Source organism: Anabas testudineus, chromosome 13, assembly GCF_900324465.2.
Source record: "Anabas testudineus chromosome 13, fAnaTes1.2, whole genome shotgun sequence".
NCBI classification, from domain to species: domain Eukaryota; kingdom Metazoa; phylum Chordata; class Actinopteri; order Anabantiformes; family Anabantidae; genus Anabas; species Anabas testudineus.
In genome coordinates, this window is record NC_046622.1 from 11,816,461 (window position 1) to 11,835,002 (window position 18,542).

The window sequence follows — 18,542 nt, forward strand, 5'->3', positions numbered from 1 at the left end:
CATGTACTGCTGCCTTTCATGTCCATTGGAAATAGATGTTGGGTTTCCACAAGAGCCGTTTAGGGTGTTTTGAAGCCACCAAGGACTGTAACACAATGTGTGTTATCTTAGTGTGACGTCAGCAATGTGATGTTACAGACATATTACCCACCAATATTATTTGTGGAGACTGAAAAAAGGTGCCTGCGCAGCCACCTGATTAACAGGACCTAATAAAAAAAGTGAACTGTGTTTTACTAGGGAGGGAATCGGTAACTATTAAATAAACGTGAACCCAAACTTTAAATTGTGTTTTAAATAAGCCTTTCATTTTATTCACCATAAAGGTCATGGCTTCGCTTTTTTGAGACCATAAAACCTTTTACTTGTACTGGAAGTGGTGTCCAACTGAAATAGTGCAACCAGGGGACATTTTTCACTGTCTCTGTTGTTGTTGGAATGAACAAAAATCTGTCTGCGATTTGCATGTAAAAGTGACCAACTCAGCCCATTGGAGGAAAGTTGTAAAGCCCGGCAATCACCAGGAGAAGCAGACAAAAAAGTATTATTTTAATAGTGTGTTCAGATGTTGAAATGCATCTGAAATGAAATAAAAATAAAATATCATGGGCTGTCGTTTGAACCACTCGTCTCTTTCTTTCTTTCTTTCTTTCTTTCTTTCCACTCACTCTGCACACCGAGGCTGTCAGAGCTCTGTTCAACAACCCAAGAACCATTTCAAAATCCAACATAATTGAAAAATAAACATACTTCAATGCAGATTAAAGGGCTAAATTAATGCTAGTACTGCAATGACATGTCCCCGTGTTCAAATATTTTAAGTACTGTGTTGCACCACCCCAAAACCCAACGTTTTACGACCTGCTTCATAAATGCAGCCATTCTCTGCAAATGTGCCTATGTCCTCTCTTGTGACCAATAATAGCCCTCGGTCTAATTCAGTGTGCCATAATGTAATTTGGATATTAGACTGGGTTAGCTCCATATGTATTGGCAGAACTTTGGTCTCTGTGCTCAATTCAACCACAGGACTTAAGCATAATGTTTCCCACTACCACCATTAATATCAGGGGCTTTAAATACTGACAAGACTCCAACCAACAAGTAATATTGGGCTACCTGGCACCCCTGTCTGTTGACAATAAATCCTATTTCTTATTCAATATTGTATGCCGTCATTTTAAATGTTTCCCTAGTAACACCGACTGTTTGCTAACACACTGACTGGTACTGTCTATGAGGCTATATTTTACAGAGCAGACATTGATGTTAGAAATTCAAAGCAATCATTTAAGGGCAATTGCAGCAACGCTCTTGTACCACAACTCTTCAAAAATCTAGGATACTGAATCCGTGACCAATAGTTAAGCTGTTAAACATTTCAAAGCAGGATGAACAGAAGAAATATATATTTTATTTGATAAACCTGTATTTGTAATTATTATGTTCCACAAGAATAAAGTGAAAGACAAATGATTACAGTAATTTGGTTACGTTTAGAAACAAATGTTTAATTAAATTCTGTTGATCTATGCTCTATTTTTGGGAGTGGGAACGCATTTCAAACAGCAAAACTCTTCACCTGTCCATGTTTGTGCTTATTTATCTTTGCAATCACACCATGCAGCTTGCAAAAGTAAACAAAAGAATCAGTTCATTCTTCGTTTCCTGGTGTGATTGCACCCTGTAATCAGAAGATATGTTCTTGGTTGCTAAATAAACTTTTCCATTTCAGCAGTGTGACTCATTTGGTGTTTACTGTGTAATTCAGGTTTGCTGTAAATGCATCCTGTTTAAACTGACATTGACCAGATTTGATGACAGAGATGAGTGCCTTTATCTAAGCAACATACCTCCAAAATGAAATTACAAGGAAGAAAACACACGGTGGAGGTTTTCCCTTGTTGTTTATCCCACATTAAATCTGTCACATTAAAAAGACACCTTTTTATTTCCTCAATATTGTTTCTCTCTGCATGCACCTGCATGAAATGGTGTGACAGGTAATAAAAGCTTGCATGTAAAGTACACATGTATTTGTGTGTTCTGCCAGGTGACTAATTCATTTGAATAATAATGTTTTTGATGTGTTTTGCCCTAACTTACAACAGTAATACACATGATACAGTGCTGTTCTGTGGCTACACAGAGTGTGCTGCTGTAAACTGTACGTAAAAGTAACAACTCGATCTACAGCGAAACACCTTGTGTCATCAGTGACAGCTTCATCAGGAGCCTGCAGTCCGTCGGGCTCAGCTTGACTGACAAAGACAATGTGTGTTGAACACACCAACTGACCACAAGAGTTTCATTGTGTGGCTTCGTGGACAATGAACAGCAGTCAGCAATGGAAACATTTGCGGGTGGGGGGTTGAAGTAAGCTAATGGCCCACAACCGCCTCCAAACTCGGTGCCACTTTTGAAGGGGATAAAGAGAAACTAAGGCCGTGCTTGTTGTGTTTCACCTGCTGCAAAGGCACCCCCAAAAAATACAAAAGCTTCTCTCCAAGTCCTGAAGTCACTGAACTACTTTAACCACTATTACATCATTCCCACTGGATGTGCTCCAGACAGCACTTGGCTGCCTGCCAACTTACTTTTTGTGTGTGTGGTTTTTTTTTTGCACACACATGCAAACGTTTTTTTTTTTTTTATTTTACACCCTTTATGCGTTTTATTGCCCGATCACCACCACACATTCCCCATGTTGCTGACAGTTTGTCAGTGCTCCGTGCATTGTTGACAGGTTATCTTTTATTTATGCCACTGCTCACCTCGTGTATGCCACTTGAGAGACAGATGGACGTGTGTAACACCAGATTCTCTGCTGAATGGTGAATTGTATGTCTCTCTAAGTAAGCCCTGCAGGAGAATGCATGCTGAAAGATGCCCTCCTCCTTATCAGTCAATGTGCGTAAGTCTATCAGCGGCTAAAGCCTGGGGGAAGGGGTCTGTTTTTTAACTGTTATGAATAGGTGCTTTTCTTGCTTCCTTTTCCTTTAACCTTTTGTCTGCAGGCAGATACTCTAGATGTATATGCTTGAACTTACGAGATCTTTTAAGAGAGAAGGGATCACAGATTAAATCATACAGATTCTAACTGTTTGCTTAATAAAAAGAGCAACACAATCACGAGAAATGTTATAGCATTAAATGAATAATGTGTCCTGCTGGATGAATATCACAGATTATTGGAAGGAAATATACTTTTCAAGAAAAGAAGCAGATTTATGACTTCACACTCCAGTAATTCGACTGTGTTTCTATTTAGTGTACTTACACACAGTAACAATACAAGTGTTCCAGGGAAATGAACTAAGACAACACCAGTCAAGTAGGTGAGCACCACACAAGCATGTGGGTGGTTACGTAAATTGAGATAGTAGCTTAAAAAGTAACTTTATATACCGTAGCCTTTTATGTGCAGTGGTGGATGTATGCTTGTGTGTGTACAGTATAGGGCTGAAACAATCTGTCATTGTAATCAGTTATGTCGGTTACATAAATAGCCGAACTCGATTTGCATGAAATGTATTGATGCGTCACATTACAACTGACTGAGCATCTCAAAACTAAACATCCTGGGGCTTTCTGGCCTCCACACAATTCAAGTCAATTTCAATTCAGTTCTGTTTGTGTAGTACTGAATCGCAATATAGAATATAGATGTTTTTGGTTATGTATTGTAGTGATTGACCACCACCTGAAGCCCTATTACACTGGTTACTATCACATCTCATCATTCTTACTATGTCCACATGGCAGAGTAAAATATCTATCAGCATCAACACATGACACTAAAACGTGATGATTTCATCACTCTAACAGTGTAAATTCCCGCGTCCAACAACATTTGCTATTACAACCCCGCTGTGGTAAAGCTACATGATGATTAATGTACCTGCTGATTTCGGCTAAGTCTTTGCTGTGCTCTGTTTGCACAGCGAGATGTCCGAGCATCAATCTGTTCACAACAGGTTTGTCAAATTTACTGTACTAAGCATTATCTTTTAATCCTGTATACAGTATACTGCTTTCACAAGGTTCTAGTTAATCTCAGCTATGCACATTTGCACATGGCAAATATTATTCATAGTTTGAACAGGACTCTTTTTTTCCAACACAGTATGTTGTTGACTTCATACCTGTGAGTGCTCTTAACTTGTCGAATAAGATCTTGGATGATGTTTGCAACTGAAAAAGGGGTTCAAATTAACTCCAGTATATTTTCTTTGTCATTATTCTCATGCACGGTTCCTCAGCAATGTCCCGAACCCTTCATTTGAAGCCCATGTCAGTTTAACTTGAACTTATAAATGTATTATAATGTATTGACAGGTGAGGAGCTGATCCGGTGAATAACAACAGAAAACTGGCATCACCATGGCAGGAAAAAATAACACTGAGCAGTGGAAAAAAAACAGCATACCCCTCTTGTAACATGAAGACAACCTCGACTTCACCTGGCGAAAATGGAGTCTAGCATGTCCAGTCCTGGGGATCAGTGCCAGTGCAATGACATAATCTGTTTGATTGAGCTCTTGGAAAACAGTTTATACTTCACGATGGAGCGCCTTAAGGCATTGCATCCAAAAGTGCATAGTTTCCTTGTAAGTATTTGCTAATCTTTATAGACCTGTTGAATCAGTACCAGTGAGTGACTACTGTTAAATATAGACTATGAATCTTTTCTTCATCAGACAAAAACTTTATTTTTTTTTTCTTTTTCAAGCAAAGATTTTGTATGTATTGTGAAGCAGAGCGCTTTTATAAGCAATGCATCTATCTCTTCATTCAGAAAGGATGATTTACAAACCACCGTTCACACCCATGCGTATGTGTTGACAGCCGTGCTAAAACGCCAAGCCTCACGCAGATGCACAAACTCTGTGCTTTGTCAACCAGTTGTGTAATTGCTATTTAATTTATGGGCACAGAACGCCTCGCGGGCAAAACTCAAGCTGCAAAAGCAGGCTACAAGGAGTTTACATGATGTGGTGACGAGGGATTTTATTCAGGGGCCATATGACATTTCACGTACGACACCCATCGTCCCAGCCGAGGATGAGTGATGTTACTGTAGGAAAAAAAAGTATCATGTTACACCCATACAGTTGCCCCCATTTCCATGAATCCTTACATCCATTTTGTAGTGTCTCTATTGTTTACGGTGCTTAAAGGCTTTGTCCCAGGGCCTCACAGGCACATGTCGTCTTGTGTGTTTGGTGCGGGTACACCACGAGTGTCATTAAAATGTATAATTTCACTGCACTGCATCACACATATATGTAACTGCTAAAATTAGCACTGTAGAAAATCCATAAGCGATACAACTGAACCGGCTGCTGAAAGCAAACAAACAAACAGAAGTAATCTTGAAGTTGAGCTACTGCATCTGCCCTTTTGGAGCATCTAAATGAGCTGCAAAAGAGTGAAAGTTCCATTTGAAGGGTACACCTGGGCTTTTAGAAAGACTTGTCAACGATTCACAAGTCGAGCCATGAAATCTCCAGGGATGCTCTCTGCACTGAATGGCTTTATTAGTGCCTCTGCAGTCACTCCGGCTTCTCTTAAATGGGGCAACACTTAGAAGTGCGATGAAGTAACGCGCAGCCCATTAGCTCACTCCACAGTACGGCACCACGCCGCTGGTGCTGAGTGATATTGCCAGCAGCTGGGTTGACAGCATCTAGCCCGCATGAGGTTAGGAGCTATAAGGTGACGAAGAAAAGCAACCACAAGAACCCCTTTCTTTATGTACACGCTTCAACCAAAATAGTTAAATGAAACACCTGCCACTTAAAAGGATTCAGAGACATATCAGAACCGGCCATTGTCTATAAAGTTCCCTGTATACCACCTTTGATCTAATCTATTTCTACAATGCCTATAAATAGTACGAGTATATTCTTGTGATGACTGGAGTTAAGTTTTCCTTTGTAATCTGAGACTGAATTTTTATCTTGTACTTGATTTTGTGAATGTGCATCAAACTGAAAAATGATTCTAATTATAAAATATGCAATTATCTGGATCAGTGTAAAATGATTTTCCCATTTTGAAGATAGTTTTGTCAAATTGATCAATTAAAGTAATTGAATAGATCCTTTCATGCAAACTGTTCTTTCACATGCTGCATGAGGAGAACTAGTGAACAGTGTAATGCCTGTCACAGAGAGACGATCCTGAGGTGCTGAAAAACAGGCCACCAAGCCTCACCGAGGCCGTCGCTGTCATTTCACGCACATTCCTCAAGTCAAGAGGACAAACACATTATGAGATGCTGCTGTCCCTGCATGGGTATAAATTAAGCATGTGACAGGGGTGTGTGCGAGTGTGTTTAAGTGTGCCCTGTTCATTTGAGGAATGTCCCCAGTCTGCCCGGTCGAGCGCAACTGCATCGAAACCAGAGAGCAAGTATCACCTCAGCAGGAGCAGCGAAACTGAGAGGCCCGTAGTTAAGAACAGATATCTACATCTCACATTCACTTCACTTTACCCTTTTAACTCGTCTGTCAACTGCTGAAGCAACTTAAGCGGAAAGAAAATTACATGCTGTGAGCTAAGAGCAGCACATAATGTAAAGTTCACGCGTTCTGGTGCGTGGCTGTTCCTCGAACTTGAAAAGCATATCTTTAACTTCCAGAGGTCAAATGGAACGGTTGACCTTCCACGTGCAAAAGTGAAAGAGTTTGAGCAAGGCAGCTGAACAGTAATTAAAATTTATGGTGTGGCTGTGACAGGCTAATGTTAAGCTGCCACTTCACTTGTAAAAAAAAAAGATAATTAGTTTGAAAAGGCCTGCATTAGTCAGGGATTATGGGTGACTACATTTAACAAATGAGTGTATTCACTCATTCATCAGATGCATGGACTTATCATAGAGGAAAGACGAGTAGGACAAAGTTCTGCATGTACTTAAAAATCTAATTCAAGTCGTTCCAGTTTTAACAAAAAAATTAAAGAATCATCTCAAAATACGATCTTTAATTTCTTGATGTTTCAAACTAAGAAATAGATGGATAACAATAAGAAGAAGAAGAGGGAATGAGATAGAAACGAGGTAAACGATTAGTTGCTGGTATTTCACACTGGATGATACTTGGCTCGGCCTCACTTGTGAAACTGGCTCTCTGCGCTTCAGTGACTGGGCCCTTGTCCCTTCAGGCTGATTTATACCCAACTACTTCTGTTTTCCGCTCGGTGTGTTTGTTTACTAGTTCCCTAGCAACTGCACGTTGTTTTCCTAATGTACTGTTACCTGTTCTGTTTTTCTCCTGACAAGTAATAGTAAATTGTTTCATCTTCATTATTGCCCAATAGTACTGTTGTATTCGGGGACAGTACTGGGAGTTGCACAGTGGTAAGGAACAAGCTATGGTGTGTCTGCAGCCATTTATTTAGTACTGCTCACATATCACAAATTAACTTGTGTATGCCTTGTAATTTGGTATGTTTATAAGAGCTTTAACATTGGAATAACTGCCTCATATCCTTTAATTTCTTCTTATCAAAACAGACAAAAAGCAGAGCGCCGCGCTGACTGACAAGCCGTGGAGCTCACCGATTCAACCACAGTGCATTAAAGCTAAACCATTACATACTTGCTCAATCCATCTTGACATTATTAAAGGGCTGTCATTGCCCGTGTAAATACCGTTTTTGCAAGAGCTAGGTGGGGTCATTGTAGGGTTGAGTAATCTACATTGTGGACCTGTGAAGGCAGAGGGGTGTGATCAGTTATTGTCCCTTTTGATCCTTTAATGCTGTTATTGTCCTGTAACTTCATTTCTAATCTTAATCAACCATTAATCAATTATCATTAATCTATGACTCCAATCTTTTTTTATTCAGTTATTTATTTTCTCAGCAAGTTCTCAGTCAGTGGCACAATAATGTGAGTCCACTGGGCTGTGTTTTAGTTTTACACTGTATTATTCCAACTTCATAAAAATGCACAAGCTCTGTCATAAAATGTTATAAGATCAAATAATTCATATGAGCCATGATCTTTCATATTGTATCTCCACAAGATGCTGACCGTGACTGTGCTTTGTGTGTTGCACCTGCAAGTGAACAGCACTTTTTAAGAGAGGGTTGTTAATTGTGAGCTCTGCCTGCGCCTCCCTTCCATTACCACAGTATTAGCAGTTATTATCAGTCATTTGCACAGTTATCCATGTAAATAACTCCTGTTTTTATTAACTTTTCTTGACACCCTTTTCTTGAAATGGCCTTTTTTTATGGTCTTCTTTTTCAATATAATTACATTACAGCTGGTTGTAAAGTGCTTGCAGGGACAATAAAGAACCTTTTGGGTAATGAACACGTTCAAGTAGTCTTGGAGACATCTTTTGCCAGGGTATGAAGTAATGTTATAAAATTCGAAACACATTTCACACATGGCTCTTTAAAATGAAACTGCTCCTTTGCCCGAAGAAATATAAAAGGTTAAAACAGCTCGAAATATAGTTTTATAAATTCTTGTAAGTTCTTTTAAAATATGCACAGAATATTCTAAATTAGGCCTGAACCATCCCCTTCCACACAGCAGTGGCAACAGGTGCGGCCCACTGTCTCCTCTGATGGATATAATAGCTGCTCTCTGGCTGGGATTCTCAGAGGCAGCATAATCCAGCCCTAATCTCCCTGTGATTCAGGGAGGATTGGGTTCGTCAGATGAGCAAGTGGAAACCTTTGCTGTGTGTGTGTGAGAGCTGTATATGTCTAAATTGGCCCTACATGAAAACCAGTTTGTTTTTTCAACCATGTCTGTCCATTTTTTTATTTTTTATTTTTAATCTGTTTTAGGCCACATTTAAAGACCATAGTCGGTGCTTTGATTGTAAAACAACAGTTGTGTAATGTTGCTACTGTTTCAATATGAATTTATTGCACAGTAATAGATTTTATATCATAACGATGGCAAATATGGAAACTATTTCTTATTTTTTGATACACTTTTATTGCACACAACCTCGATTTTGTACATTCCTTGTATTTTCCTTTCTAGCTTTTACATATGATTTCACTCTGTCACTGTGCAGTATTACATGAATGGGTCTTAGTAAAATAATCCATTATAAATTAATCTCTAAAGTGATTAAACAATAAATACATTATGAAAAACAAAGCTGCTCTGGACAACGTAAATTTAACCTCATGTCATTTTTGATTTCCCCATGTACTTGGATCCCAAAACAGCTGCTGGTATTGAAGGTTAGCACATAATGTGCAATAGCAATATCTTTTATATTTTATTAAAAAGAGAAAGGAGCTCACAGATATGACATCAACGTGAACAGAACTGTATTATGGTTGATTTGTTTTAACTGAGTCACCGATGCTGATAGAACGTATAGTTGCCATTCTCTGCAAAGTTGTTAGAGACTAAAAGCCCTCAACACAAAGGTTCAGCATTTTTTCTGTTAATCTACTTTGATGAGGTTGTCATTTTTTTAAACTCACTCTTCCTTCTCGTCCAAAGAGAAATAAATAAATACTCTGTGGTATGTTTGACTTCCTGTGTGTGCGTGTGTTAGTAAATAGCTGCACTTGATTGCTGACTGAACAGGATGCTCTCTGCTGACATGTGTCACAGTGTCATCAGTTCAACTCACCGTGAGGGCTAAGCTCACCCAGCAGGTTGCTGTCAGCACACAAGTGCCTAAATCAAACTCACACACATCCACCAAAACACAGTATGCATACACAAATTGACACAGACCACTTAGAAACCCCACGACCGAACAAGCAATCCACACACATGTGCCAACAATCTTATTTCACCTCAGGACAAAGGGAAGAGGGAAGAGGAAGATGATGGAGCAGATACCAATTTGTTTATTTTTATGAAACATCTTTTCCGAAAGATAGAGAGTAAAGGGGGGAAAAAAATGTTGTATCCCCTTCTGTATTGTAGAGATGAAAGATTTATTGGCCCAATAAAATAAAGAATTTGTAACAAGGATCCTTGCCTAATAGCTATTGAGAAACTGAAGACCTCGTGAGATGAAAATCTACAATGATCCAGCTTGTTTTTTCCATTGTCTGGATGTGGGAGGTCTCCAAACCCACTTTGAGGTTTTAATCTAATTAAGAAAACAATAATTTATGAGTGCACTGTGCCAGAGGAGTCTGCAAAATCTTTGTTCACAATAACTCAGGCCTAATGCTACTTTTATAAATCTGTACTGATTGAACTGTAGGGGGGAAAAACACTTAAGAAACCCAACATAGTACTTTTATTTAATCTTTGAATCAGCAGGCATTTCAGAGTAAAATAGATGAAGACACCCATTTAAATAAAACTCGAAGCCTGTGTGCAGGACGCTAAAAGAAAAAAATGAAACAAAGCTAGGAACGAAAAAGAACTGTTGTATTTCGATCTGGACGGGAACATTTTGCTCAATGTGCTGAAAGAGTTGAATGTCATAAATGACAGTTAATGGAAAACACACAAGTATCAGGTGTTATTTACGGACTCTCTTTGCCTGCTGCTCTGTTTGGGTAACCCTGTACACAGACAATAACTGACAACGACGTGTGCACATGCTCCGAAGTCATATTATTATTATTACCTGTGTGACTAATGCAGAAAAATGTATGTGGCTGCATGTTTGTATGTGTGTGTGCAGGTGCTTGTGTGTATGTGTTGTTATACTGTATGTGCATTTAATGTATGTTGCTAAAGACAGTGCTTCAGTCACTTTTGATTGCACACATACATACCGAATGCATGTATTTTGAAAGTTACAAGTCTAATTCTTTCTCTAGTGTGTCATCCAGCCTAATGCTGTACATGCACCAGGCCCTGCCCTGGTATTAAAGGCTGAGTAAATCATTTAACCCTCACAGATTCTGTCAGTCAATATGGAAACACTGGCTTTCTTTGTCTATGGCCACTCAAGCTAACAGAAATTCACCAGATGTGTTTTGAGCCAATGTTGTTAAAGATAGCAACCATTAGTTTGTATCCAAGGCTATCCCTGAACAATAGCCTCTTTTGTGTCTTCTCTTCTACTGACTCAACCTGAATACCAGCCATAATTATGTATTGCCACTGACAGTGTTTCATTTTAAAAACCTCCAACGCAGAATTTTAACTTAGCGACTCAATGATTACATGGATTAATAGATTAATGGAACACATTTGAAGTATTTAAAAGTATTTTATTGTTGTTGTTGTTTACTTTTGTTTATCCTAAAATACTAAACAGTTCAGTTTTACTTTAAAACTGTTACGAACGTATTGTTAGTTGTATAAAACAATGTGCATATGACATTTACAATCCCCCAAGGCTCATATGTTATTAACAACAAGTAACAAATACTTTTAAAGAAGTTTAAAAAGAACGTACACAAGGTTATTGACAGTTTGGAACAATACCACACATTAGCTTGTGTGTGTATATATTATGTATATGTAATTACAGTTATTAAGACGATTTAAGTTTTCTGTAATCTATGTTTTTCGATTAACAAATGAAATTCATAGTCATCAAAACAAAAATGCTGCCACTCTTGCTGGGGAGGGAGTCAATAACAAGCAAGGTAGAGTGGAAATGAAAACAGAAGCAGTTATGAAGGTGGAAATGTAACATATAAAACCCTATTCCCAAGAAACAGAATCCTGATAATTATCAATATGAGATTCTGTCTCGCTGTCAAATCAGCTTTTATCTGATGAAACAAAAAGGACAACGAACTTTCAATGAAACTGAAAGCAGCGGTTGCCGCCTTTAAAAATCTCACAGAAAAAGCATTTTCCTGGAGACCAAGTGAAATCTGACCCCGTCAAAGTTGAAGAGGGGCCAAAGTCGTGTTTAGATGACTACGTCTGACAAGCTGACCTTTGACACCAGCACCCTGCCACTCCGACTGCTGGATGAGAAGTAAAACTAAGAAAACACTCTACCATACACCTTTCTGTTGTTTTTGATCTCATGCTCCTGTCCACCGTGAAATCGTTTAGCCCCAGAGCCAACAGTCACAGATGCCTCTGGTGTGTGTGTGTGTGTGTGTGTGTGTGTGTCTGTGTGTCAGTGAATGCTGTGTGTACATTTGAGTGACCAAAGGGTCATCGGTCTCTGGCATCCTCTTTCTTCCCTCTCTGACATCCCAAAATGCCACAGTACATGAGAGGACTGAGGATTAGAGAAAGTGTCCTCTCAGATGTCTCGTCCATCTGTCCCCAGGATCGAGTTATAAGGAGTTGTGATATTGGGCTGATTCATTTCAGTCAACAGCAGATTCAATTCAAATAAGCCCCTCAACTGCAAGGAAAATCCCTCCTGAGCCTCTGTTATTGGTGGAAGAAAAATAGAGCGGAGACATTTCTCTCCCTCTCTCTCTCTCTCTCTTGTTCTTTCATTTGGTGATCAACAAGCCTGACTATTTCTTTGCTTCATCATTCCCAAACCTAATAGTAAAGTCATTTTCATCATTTCTTCATTTCTTCCTCCCTTTTTCCTCTCCAGTTCGGTCAGTAATCAGGAAGCACCTAGTCCCTATTTATCATGGAAATTGAATCATTACCACCCACACCACAGGAAAGAAAAACATCATCATTGCCTAATGCATTCAGTGACTGCATTTATAGTGATCCCCATTATGCAATTTAACAGATGTGAGGGGTTAATGATAATGCTTTGATCTTCTTTAAATGAGCTGGCTTGCAGTTTGACCTTTGTACATTTCCATGTTTCAGCTCTGGTTTAACTGTCCCGCAGGGAAATGTTCCAAAACATGTCTATAGAAATTATTATTTCACCCCAAACACACAGCATGTACACGAGCCACCATATAGAGTCTATTTAGAAGCATTGTGCATTATTGATCTTTTCCATTTCACAATTAAATGAATACTTTCAGCTCATTCAGATGTTTTTTTCCAAAACTATTTAAGGATCTTGATTTAGAATTGAAAATCATCTGTCATCATTATCTCATGTTAAAACCATATTATGTGCAAATACACAGAGGTCAATGAGAAAAAGAGCAGCGACCACTCATATGGAAGCGTTTTGCTATAAACCCCCTTAAATCTAAAGGAACTAAACACTGCACTGCTGCTGCCCCAAAAACATGTGTGGGAACTTTTCTAGCTACTGTGTGACAGCTGAGTGGAGGAAGTGCTCCATGGGCTTCTTTGCTGGGAGCCCCCAAAGTCTAGGATCGCCACTGTCTACCACTCAAAGTTCAGACATTTTAAACACACCGTCGGTTTTGACATTTGAAATAATAAAGTGCCACTAGTAGATTTTACTGGCTGTTGCTAGCCTGCTAAAAAAACATTTTCTTATTTCAAGATGACTCATTTTAAACTGAGAACCATGTAAAACAGTTATAAATATACATTTGACTGCATACGTGACATTGCAGGTCACAGTAAGAAAAAGTATTAAGCAAGTAGAACAAATGAACATTGAAGGATCCAATCAGCAGCTAATAAAACACTACTAGTGAATATATAAACACAACATGTGAACTCTGCTTCAATACCGAGGTTAAAAGCAGCTAGACCTGACCAACAAGCAGAAAACAATTTAATAATACCAGTATTGTTTCAGGATGTCAGGCATTGTCAAAGAATGTATTTGTTTTACTTCTCTTTCCTTTTGGCACCTGATGACTCGGTGATAAAGTGTGTTTGTCCTTCTGCCTTATGCTCTTAAAGCGCTTATGAAATTATCTACTGTATATTCAGTGATGGCTGAAAGCCTTGTCCTTCTGCTTCAACAGCTTGAGCAGTCAGTCCTTAGGGCAAAGTGAGCTCACCTTGTCAAGGCCAAGGACAAGACCACCTCCTCATCTTCGCTGCACTCTTCTCCTCCACTCTTATTTTTTTCTAACCTGCGAACACAGGTTTATGTGTGTGTGTGTGTGTGTGTGTGTATGTGTGTGTGTGCGAGTGACTAATTGTGTATGTGTTTCGGCCTGTGCTTACACCCTGAGTGCATGGCCTGGTGCCAGAAACGGGGAGATAACATCTTGAAGGAAACATTACAGTATTGCATTCTCAATTCAAATTACTCAAATGTTTATAGCAACGAGTGCCACAACAGGTGGAGAGGGACGAGCCTTTGGCAGACTGGCAGGTCTTGCTCTTCATGGAGCTGTGGTTTCTGATGCTTTATGACAGCGAGTCAAAAGGAACTGGCTCACTTGAGAGTGTCACACATAAAGAAGGTTTTGTCTGCAGCGGGGGGGGGGGAGGAGGTTAGAAAGTGCAGCACAAAAGTGCTGAAATGTGTGCTGTCATATTACTGCAGCTACAAAACATATAATTTAATTTGTTGTATTTTGTGCAAACAGATTTGCAGCTACACCTTGTAAAATAAATTTCATGTTAACATTATTATGACTCTAACTTTATTATAGTTATTTCAGCAATTGCTTTCTCGTGCATATCCTGTATAACCTTGTGAATTACTCTTATTATGGGACTTATTAGAACATCTAAGTGTGAGTAATTCTGCTGAAGTTGCCCACAAAAAACTAATCATGTCAACCTCTGTCTATGATTTGGATTTCTCACTTGTTATTTAGGAGAATCATGCGTAATATGTGGTATATTTTCCTTTGAATAACTCGTGGATGAGTCACCCATGCATCTGCCTCACATGTAGGAGCTTGCATGTGTCTTGGCCACAAGTACAGCTGTTCTAGTGCGTTTGATTTCCAGTGACAGAAGCACAATTATCTTGATTGACCAAAACTAATAATTAAGATATAGATGTTATGATTAAATTCAGAGAACATTATCTTCATTTCATTCATAAAACTATATGTGGAATTCAGTAACTTGTCAAGCATGCCGGTTTACCAGCCCCACCCCTCGCCGTGCAAACTCCACCTCTCGAGCTGACGGCTGACCCCTGGCTGCTCCCTGACATCAGCCGAGGCAGAACAGCGCAGAGCCCCTTCACTGGATCACTGACATGCTCTGTTGTCAGAGCAGTTGACAGAGGAGAAGTTAAACATGTTGAGAAAATAGCAACTCTTCACATCTTGCCAATCACCAAATCCTGTCCTCTCCTCGCATTTTTTCCTAGTGGAAATATTTGACGAGAGGGCAGATAGCTAACCTGAGCTCTGCTATCTACGTTCTGCCCCAACACAACACAATTTAAGTGACATTAAGTCCTTTTGTGCACACACACACACACACACACACACACACACACACCTGAGTAAAAAGTTGATTCTGTCAGCACAGGAAAGAATCCTAACGCGGATTTGTGTCAGGAAAAAAAAACTTATTTAACGACATTTTGACAAGTAGGAAGTTTTCTTTGCTCTCTCTCTCTCTCTCTCTCTGAGACGAGAGAAAACACCGGCTGACAGAAAGTGTGGACACAGAACTGAGAAAATCTACACACACACAAATACACTGCCAAGCATAGTCGGGTCAATTCATTTTATTTCAGTTGGGCACAGACCTGCTTTCAACAAATACGTAACTGCTCAGTCATTCTGCCACTCTGTTGATCCCACATTACAGAGCCCGCACTGTTGCACCCCACCACCCCCCAACTCCCTTTGACACTTCCTTGGCTTTTAGATCGTCTTCCTCTATAAACTCAAGCCTCGGTGTAAAATGCGGATTACAAGCCTGTTGAGCTGAGTTTTTCACATAGCCTACATTAAGAGCATTGCTTTTTACCGTTTAAGAGAGCCTTGATTGAAAGAGGAGGGAGGGAAGGCGGCGTGAAAGAGACGCACGAGACACAGTGGAGAAAGAGGAGTTAAGGAATTACATGTTTGTGATGAATCCTCTGTGAAATGTATGTTGCCGGAAAACTCAAAGAAATATTTCACTCGAGCTAAAGTGCAGCTTTTTGTCTCAGAAACTCCTGCATATGAAATATTAAACATGTTGAAATGACCTTAGTGAATTTTAGGTAGAACTGTTACAACATGCATCTGTCTGCCTCACCAGGAAAGTTTGGGAGATAAAACTCCTCTAGGTATCTCGCCATTGATTTGCTGCCAGCTGTAAATGGTCTCCGCTGTAAGCCGTTCTGTCTGAAACGTTTGATTTGTTACCATAAAGCAAATCGGGGAACAGCACCGTAAAATTTGCTGTCTAAAATGGCAAATGATGAGTGCATCTCTCAAAGGCCAAGCCAGGTCATGGAAGGAAGAAGAAAAAAAAAACACAACAGCAGGCTTTGCTGGATTTTGGATGGATAACTCCCATGTACTCAGCTGTGCCTGCGAATGAGTTATGATCACAGTGGGAAACTCTGACGATACCCACCACCCACATGGCGCTTGTCTCATTTTGGATTTTTTAATCTACTTGCTGTTTGTTTGCATCACTGACTTCTACTCATATCTGTAGGTTATGACAAATATGCTACATTTACCAGTCCAGGGGTCGAGGTATTATTGACAGGGATGTATCGTGTAGGTCTGTGGGGTTTTCAGGGACTCAGCAGTAATTTGGACATAGCATCACACAGTAGCTCTTGAGGAAAACACAGCTGACAGGTCTATTACCGCCCATCTCCTCAGCAGGAGGATATACGCCCCTAAACCAGTGATCATGACTTCCATAACAAGGCTTTCAGTGTCCCTGCAGCAAAAACATGGATGCAGACACATACACGATCGCATACGCACATGCCCACTGGTTGATTTAAGAGCTAAAGAGCCCGGAACGGGGAGGCAGTTTTGTCGTCTCCCAGACATGTTGACCAGTGCATGAGCTATTGAGAGAAGACAGGGAGACAGGCAGAACTGTAATTAACTCACTAAATACATTAGGCTAAAACATCCCACAGTACATCAACAGGGGATGTACTGAGAAATGATTTGGGCACTTAGTGCTAAAGCATCCGTGTTAAGAGATGATTCTGTAAATGACAGAAGAGATATAAAAAAAAATCTGATTCATAAGTTACATATTTCTTCTTCTTTGATTTGTTTCCCACAATAAAAAAAAACATTGATTCACTGTCAAAACAGCACTGAGAAAATAAATCATTAAATGAGAGCAGTGGTCATTTATTTATTTGGTTGTTACACTGCATGCGTTGCTAATGTCCTACAGTTAGTAGATACTGATTGTGAAAAACAGGTGTGAATGCCAGATGCTGAACTTGCGTGCACTTGGGTGCTTTTTCACTTTGACTAACTGCTAATCTGTGTTAGTGACCTCTAGTGGCCATTCCAGAAATCTTGGTGCTGCCACTTGGAGCAAACAGGTTGTGGGTTATAAATAGAACGTTTTCCTTTTCATGCCTGTTCAGTCAAAGTGAAAGGTGAGTCTCTTTGAACGCAGAAAACACTAATAGTCTAACTGTCTTGTGTTGCGGCACTTTGCTCCTCACTGAATGAATTAGTCAGTGAATCATTGTACCAGTGAAGCAGAGCTGATAGCGGATGTCAATGTCAACACAAACACCTGACATAAATCACATAAAGAGGTTGCATAAAGTTCTGCTGTTGATCAGGCCTGCACTGTATGCCATCTCTACAGTCACTTTGGTTTTTGGTAGGTTTTTATAAGTCTAACATAAACATTTACACATAACATCAATATGCAATATATTCTAATGTTTCTAATCAATGCTATATTATTGGAGAATCTATATTGGGTTTGCATTAATCTCCACGGGCTCGCCCTTCAAATCAGTTACTGTGCACCCTCACCCACAGGCCAAGCATTAGGCGCACATTTGTTTTACTAATTTCTTGGGAGGTTTTACCATATTATGCTGGTGAGACTCATGCACAATGACTGCTTTCAAACATGCCTTAACATCTGGCGCATCCACAGCTAAATGCAAGAATTCATTCTCCACTCTGGCAAATACACTTTTGGATAATAGGCATGCAATGGTGCACAAAAGTTCCATTTGGTTCAGCGAGAGAGTTAAAGGAGGCTCGGCTGCAACAGATAAGATATGAGTGTCATTCACTTCGCTGCCTCTGCTGTTCTGATGATGCCCACAGAACGGTCTGTGTGTGCAATAAAGACAATGGGAGAGGATGTGTATATACGTGTGTGTGCCTGCCACCATTCCACCGTGCATATATGTCCTATCTGATGGTGATTTGTTGTGTTGCCAAATTTGTGATTTCAACACAATCCCACCTTGTGTTTTGTGTTACGTGTGTTGTGTGACTAACACGTACATGTTCCATAAACATGAATTTCATTACTACGGATCATAGCAACAGCCACACTCAGGCAAAACGTCTTACAAACTCATCATTTGGACGAGGTGATCCTTATGCCGCTGACATGTTGACTGCTTCTCTTCCACTATTATAGAAGACAATGAGGAGCATTGTGCATGTTGTAGAACACATCCACCTTTATTGACTTAGGTAAGCCCTGCTGTTGCCCTTGCACTCAACATTTAGAGATAACTTCCTCTGTCAAAACACAAATGAAGGTGAAACACAGAGCTACGCCCACTCCCCTTCTTACATCAACTCCTGCTAATTACCTGAGCATACGTTAAGCTGACAGGTGATGGATGTCTTGGTGGGTGGGGGGAAAGGGGCTGGCTAAGGTTGACACCACT